The following is a 6,971-nucleotide window of genomic DNA, read 5'->3' on the forward strand; positions in this document are numbered from 1 at the left end:
CCACAATTGCCTCTTTGCACTGGAATTAAAAAATATTTTCTCTATTTTAACCCTAAATACTACACTTATTGTAATATAAATAATAAGCATAGGCCTATTAGAAAATGTTATATTTAAATGGTTATTCATGGATCATAATTATTGCGCATATTATTTAGTACCATAATCTCTTCAAATTAACTAAACAGGACTGAGCTAAAATGTAGTACAGTTATTTTATTGGTTAAAAGTTACACATAAGGTGTTTGATCACATTTGACTGCCAAGGAGTATGAGATATAATGCGGTTTCATTCTCCAGAATAAAATGCTATTGTAAAGCGTAGTCAGCGTAGTTATTCATGCACGATCAATGCGCATTATGTGTTAATAATTACTAGAAATCGCTGCAAATATAGTGAAACCGTTGTCTGTCCCGATTAATCCCATTCAAATAGATTGACAGAGCGAGATGTTTAGTACTATTGACAGCCTCATGAACCAGGTGACCGCGTGGCGGTGAGATCAAAGCATGTCACAACTGTTTCTCATGGTGACATGCAAAATTTCTATTTTAGAAACGGTTTATATTTATGAGATGATGCGTCTGTAGCAACAACATACAAACTATGACAGTGATAATCTCAGGTACTGATTATGTGCTTTATTTAATGTTAAAAGTGAGTTTGAATATCATATTTTGTGACATTTATAGCCATACTGAAGGTGCCAGCAGATAGTTTACCTCAGATCTAAAAAAACCCTGCAAACTCAATGTGAACTCACAAGCATATTCCATAACAAGATGGTATCAGTCATTCAGTATGTACATTTAATAATATTTATGAATTAGATTATAAACTTATCCATTTCTTTGCAAGTGCAGTGCGCTTCCAGAGAGAGCCCGCCCACACTCGCTTTTGATTGGCTGTGATATTTGATTGATTCTGTCAATCAAATATCGTGTTGTGTCGTCTTTGGTGTGGACAGCCAAATTGTTTGTCGCTAGAATCTTGTCGCATCTATTGTAGTTAGGACACAGTATTAGACAAGATGATTCATAACCACTGGAAAATGTGTGTGTGTGTGTGTGTGTGTGTGTGTGTGTGTGTGAGAGAGAGAGAGAGAGAGAGAGAGAGAGAGAGAGCTCTTGGATACATGGCTTATTAGGATACAAATGTTTTAATAAACATGGTTTATGAGGACACTTCCTTTAGGGGTAGGCTTAGGGGACAGAATATACAGTTTGTGCGGTTTAAAAACCATGACACCTATGAGAGTCACCGTAAACCACATTTACAAGTATGAGTGTGTGTTAGGTTGGTGAGATGGCTCGTTTCCGTAAGCATCCACAGCTCAGGCACTTCAAGATGTTTAGACTAACATGCATGACTCCTCCCAGATTATACAGCATGTGATAGAAGGTGTGAACAGACAGGCTGCCCGTCTCGTCCGCGTACTTCAGCGCTATGATCGGAGTGTACAGAGGATTCGTCAGGTTACGGAACGGAGGCTGCGGCGACTCGATCACCTTCTTAGTGCACTGCAGAGACAGAGACACACAGAGTGCTTTCAATTTGCATCCTCATTACATTATTAAAGAGAGCTTACGCTATCTTTCATTTAGTGTTACTGGACCATAGCATTGCATTTGACACTATAGACCACTTTTTTTTTTTAATAGGCTCGAAAATCCTGTTGGCATTAGTGGAATTGCACTGGAATGGTTCAAATTGTAATAATCTGACCGTCATCGGTTTGCATTAAATAAAGAGGTATCATATCAATCACAAGTTCAGTATGTAGTACCGCAAGGCTCAGTACTAGGACTGATTCTTTTCCTGTACATGATACAGAAAGACCAGGAGAACCAGGCAAGTCCTTTGCACAGACCTTTTGGCAAACTTTAATTCCCTACCAAAGGCTGGTGTTATGTATCCCTATGATTAAAGAGAAGGAACTGAATGAATATACTGAATAATATCAATTCACAATCTGATTTGTGTTGCAGCCTGGAATTAAAACACACCATGTTCATTTATCTGGCCAGAGCAGAACTGTTCCCCTCACTAAGCCTAGTTTCTCCAAAGTTTTCTTTTCTCAAGTTCTGTCACCGATGGAGTTTGAGTTCTTTGGCACTGCCACCTGCTTGTTTAGTTGGGGATACTTAAAGGGTTAGTTCACCCGAGAATGAAAATTTGTCCATCTTCTACTCACCCTCGAAGCATCCTAGGTGTATGTGACTTTCCTCTTTCAGAATAATCCAATCAAAGTTATATAAAAAAATTGTCCTTGCTCTTCCAAGCCTTTCAATGGGGGTAGGTGGGTGTTTGTTGTCAACAATTCAGAAGACGTGAAATAAAGTGCGCACATCTGTAATAAAATGTCCCTCACACGACTCCAGGGGGCCCGTGTATAAATAGATATCCAGATTTCAAACGTAATAAACCCTTTTTTCTCACTTCTGCTGACTGCTGGGAACCGGAAGACGTGCAGGCGGAAGATAGAAGACGTATGCGTAGGAGCAAAGTAACCAAAGTGTCCTTACTTTAGCAAAGGAAAACCAGTCTCCTCTTGGCTTATTTCGAAATCCTCCGACGTTTTTCTTTACAAATCCTTGTTTAGTGCTTCTAATTCATGATCAGTGTCTTGTTCTCTCTCCGCGCTGATCACTAACCACGCAGCACTGATGAACTACAACATCCTCCTGCACGTCTTCCAGTTCCCCATAGTCAGCAGAAGTGAGTAAAAAAGTGTTTATTACGTTTGAAATCTAGATATTTATCTTATAAAAACTCATGGATTCGCAACAGGGGGCCTTTATTCACCCCCTGGAGCCGTGTGAGGGATGTTTTATTACAGATGTGCGCACTTTATTTCACGTCTTCTGAACTGTTGACAACAAACACCCACTTACCCCCAACTGAAAGGCTTGGAAGAGCAAGGACAATTTTTAATATAACTTTGACTGGATTATTCTGAAATAAGGAAAGTCACATACAACTAGGATGCTTCAAGGGTGAGTAGAAGATGGACAAATTTTTCATTCTCGGGTGAATTAACCCTTTAATATTTGGCAGATATTATCTACTTGATTGCACAGACAGTAATGGATGAGAGCTGAATCGAGCATTGCTGTTTTCTCCAGAGCTGTTTTAGAAATTAAACTCATTCCAATTGATTAACTTAAATTGATTAACTTAACACAGTTATTAAAATAAACTGAATTGTCAATGAACTGATTTCAACAAAATTATGTCATTGTCCTAATTATAGTGGACTTTGCTATTATATAGACTTAGAACGATTATTAGAACTTCATGGTTATTGCGATCGTTCCTGGTGTGAACGGGCCTGACATGATTTCTGACCTTGGCAATGTCTTCAGGTGATTGGCCCAGGCCTTGGAAGATGTTCACTGCACTGGGCAGGTAGCAGGTCCTAAAGTGGTGTAGCGTCTCTGGATCAGTACCGACATACTCTTTCTTAGAAACATCTGCAAACATCTTCATCTCAAACTCAGTGTGTACGGGCCCGGGCTCGATCATTGACACACTGACAGGCAGACAAACACACCTCCATCAATAACAGAGATCAACAAATCAACAACAGAGAGCATCACACAGATCAAGAACTGCTGCTCTGAAGATCAACCTCAAGAACAGTGCTTCTTAACCCTTATGGAGATCAGGATACTCCTGCTGTTTTTTAAAACTAAGGTTTGGATGAAAATAGTTATAAACAATTATTTCATCAGCATTCACTGTTCATCAGCAACACTTCTTATGACTAATGAACTGTCGTGTCATTTGTGTTTACAGGATAAGGGTTTTTATTTAAAGGGGTCATATGATGCAAATTCAAGTTTTCCTTTCTCTTTGGAGTGTTACAAGCCCTGAATAGATAAGATCTGTAAAGTTGCAAAGACTAAAGTTTCAAACCTAAAGAGATATTGTTTATCAAAGTTAAGACTTGTCCATGCTCTCCTAAAACACCTTGTTTAAACACACCCCTACATATCTACGTCACGTTTTGTATGTTTCTAGTATGGCTTCAGACTTTTGTTGTATTCGACCGTAAGTGCCCCGCGAAGTGCACAAAATGCAGACGTGTTTTATCTTTATGCGGTGCGATGCAATGTGTAAAAAGACAGTATAAGTCATTATAATCAGTAATTATGCAAAAAATACCTCATTTGTAATGGGTTTTATTGTTATTGTCTCTGCGCTACGGTGTTCTGACCGGAACACGCATCACAGTATGGCAAGGGGCGTAACTTTCCATCACACGCTTGAGGTCTTTAGCCAATCACAAGCACTGGATAACTGGCCAATCAGAGCACACCTCGCTTTTTGGACTGATGAGCTTTTGGTAAAAAATGACGCATTTCAGAAGGCGGGGCATGGATGAGAAACAACAATAATGTACAGTATGTGGAAAATAATGTTTTTGAAACTTAAACCACATAAACACATTTCATTACACCAAATACACAAAATAATTATCATTATACAAACAACAAACCACCCACATAACAAAACATTACTCACAAATATCAATTCCTCATCGATTTGTAACCAAAAAACATTTATCTTAAACTTGACACAATTCATAATTTCTATGACTTTCTCTGGTCCAGAAATCATGCTTTTAAAGTTTTCTCACAACCATGTTTTCCAATGCCACAGTATTCCCTGTTTCCTACATACATCTGATGTTAGTTTGGAAATGGGAATCTTGATTCTTTAAATGAAGAACAAATGAGAATGTTTTTCAGCTTATATCTTGATTTTTAGTTGTTTTAGCTTATTTTAAATCTTTTTTTTTTCTTTCTGATTTTAAATACTTTTAAGTCATTTTATTGTCCCTTGTGGCTCTAAGCCTCTCTTTAGTCCCTGATCTGTGATCTTCATTGGGTTTGTACAAGTAACAGCTTCTCCAGACCACCAGAGGGACCCATCACACTCTATCGCTGTGATTCTGTTAATGTTTATGTTGTTTGATCACTGATGAAACGAGTCAAAAAGTGTCACATGCTTAAGACATCAAGTGACAGTAAGTGTAAATGAGAAGATGAAAAGCAGAAGTGTCAGAATGATCAGCTAATGCAGAGAAACTCACGTGATGTTGAACTTGAGCAGCTGGACGGCCAGACTCTCACAGAACCCCTCTATGGCAAACTTTGAAGCAGAGTAAACATCATTAAACGCCACACCTGTGAAGAGCAACACGAGTCACATCTGTATGTCTCTCATCATGTTTATTTGCTCTATTTATTGGCTTTAAGCTGTAAATATTTCTGTACACTGATGTTTGCACGTGTTTGTCATTCAGCAGATCATTGGTTTCCATCAACATGAAGAGCTCTTCTACAGTGTCTATCTGATCAATATTATCAATAATCCTCAAGTAGAGGTAATACCTTAGGAAGAATTCTTCAACTCCACAAATGAAATGAAAATAATAATATATAGTGAATGAACGCTCAGTGTTTACCCTGCAGGCCCATCGCACTGCTGATGACGATGATGTGTCCGGTCAGCGTCTCCTCTTCATGTCAGGCATCACCCTCTTTAATCATGCGAACCGCGCACCAAAAGAAATTAGTCTGGAACACCTTCATCATGTCATCCATACTGAGAGCCTCAACCGGCCCCACCAGACCCACGCCAGCGTTATTAACTACAAACACACAGATCACAGCTACTTCATCTGCTGTGACACAAGTGACACAAATGTTCAGTTTCACATGGAATGAAAAAATGTAAAAAAGGTAATTGTAACATTTTATCTCATAATTGTAACTTAATTTCTCATGATTAAAAGTTAATATATCGCAATTCTGACATTATTCCTCACAATTCTGAGTTTATATAGAAACTTGGAATTGTGAGAAAAAAGTCAGAAATGCAAGATATAAACTCACGTTGTAAAGTGAGTTTGACTCTCTGGCTGGATGTATTGTGCAAGGAAAAATCACAAATACAAAGGTACACAAGAACAATGATATATGCAATTTTTTCTTTTTTATTAATACTTTCATGTTGGTTTGATGTGCTATGACTGATGTTTGTCATAGTTGATTTTAATTATGTATTCATTGTCCTAAACACAGACACAAGGGCCGGTACTGGGCAACCTTTCATTTCTAAAACAGAGAACAAACAAAGTCAAACAGCATTTACATGTGTTTTTATATCCACTATGATGTTTATCAAACAACATGAAATACAAGAGGACAGAGAAAGAGCGTCTGGTACAGATTTTTAATTTGTTTATTGTATATTAATTCATTTATTGTATTTCAAATGAAGTGCTGTTTCTTCTTCACTATAAATAAAAATATACTTCATTCAAATTAAAAATGATTATTGCACCAGATCTTCACAGCAAACATTGGTCTTGGTGGGAACAGGCCTTTCTTCTTAATTACTTAATGATTTATTGTGTTGCATCCCTTTATTTACTCTATTTTACTTCTCTGTCAGCAGTACTTCTCACAGAAAAGTGGAGTTACAGATTCAGGAGTGAGTCGATTCAACAGCAGTGTCAGTATGAATCAGTTCACTGATCACTGTTAATCTGACGATTCAGAACTCATGATTAACAGCATTTCTTTTCTTTTACAGACAGTGATGTGTGTAACTGTGTACCAGACAGATGAACACTGCAGGACGCTCAAGGCTGAAAGTAACTGTGAAAGACTTATTTCAACTGCTTAGTCTAAATTGGTCATGTAACCTAAGCGCGGATGAACACAATCCACTTTAAACACAGATCCGTATGTGACCATGTGTGTGTGTTTTGTACTCACTCAGTATATCTATATGTCTATCTTTGATGCTGTCGACACACTGTTTGACAGATTGCATCACTGCAGACGTCCATGTGTGAGCAGAGACAGAGTTTTCCCGTATGCGTCTCCCGCCGCTTCAACTAACTTATCCTTCCGCTTCAGATCCCGCATGGTGCCTATGACTGCACACACACACA

At 38.2% G+C, this 6,971-nt stretch overlaps 1 pseudogene; it reads right to left on the reverse strand.

Annotated features, from left to right (window-relative positions):
* Positions 1 to 1,141: 1,141 nt before the first annotated feature.
* Positions 1,142 to 6,971, reverse strand: LOC122136015 (annotated as a pseudogene).

The sequence above is a fragment of the Cyprinus carpio genome, chromosome B1 (genome assembly GCF_018340385.1).
Source record: "Cyprinus carpio isolate SPL01 chromosome B1, ASM1834038v1, whole genome shotgun sequence".
NCBI classification, from domain to species: Eukaryota; Metazoa; Chordata; class Actinopteri; order Cypriniformes; family Cyprinidae; genus Cyprinus; species Cyprinus carpio.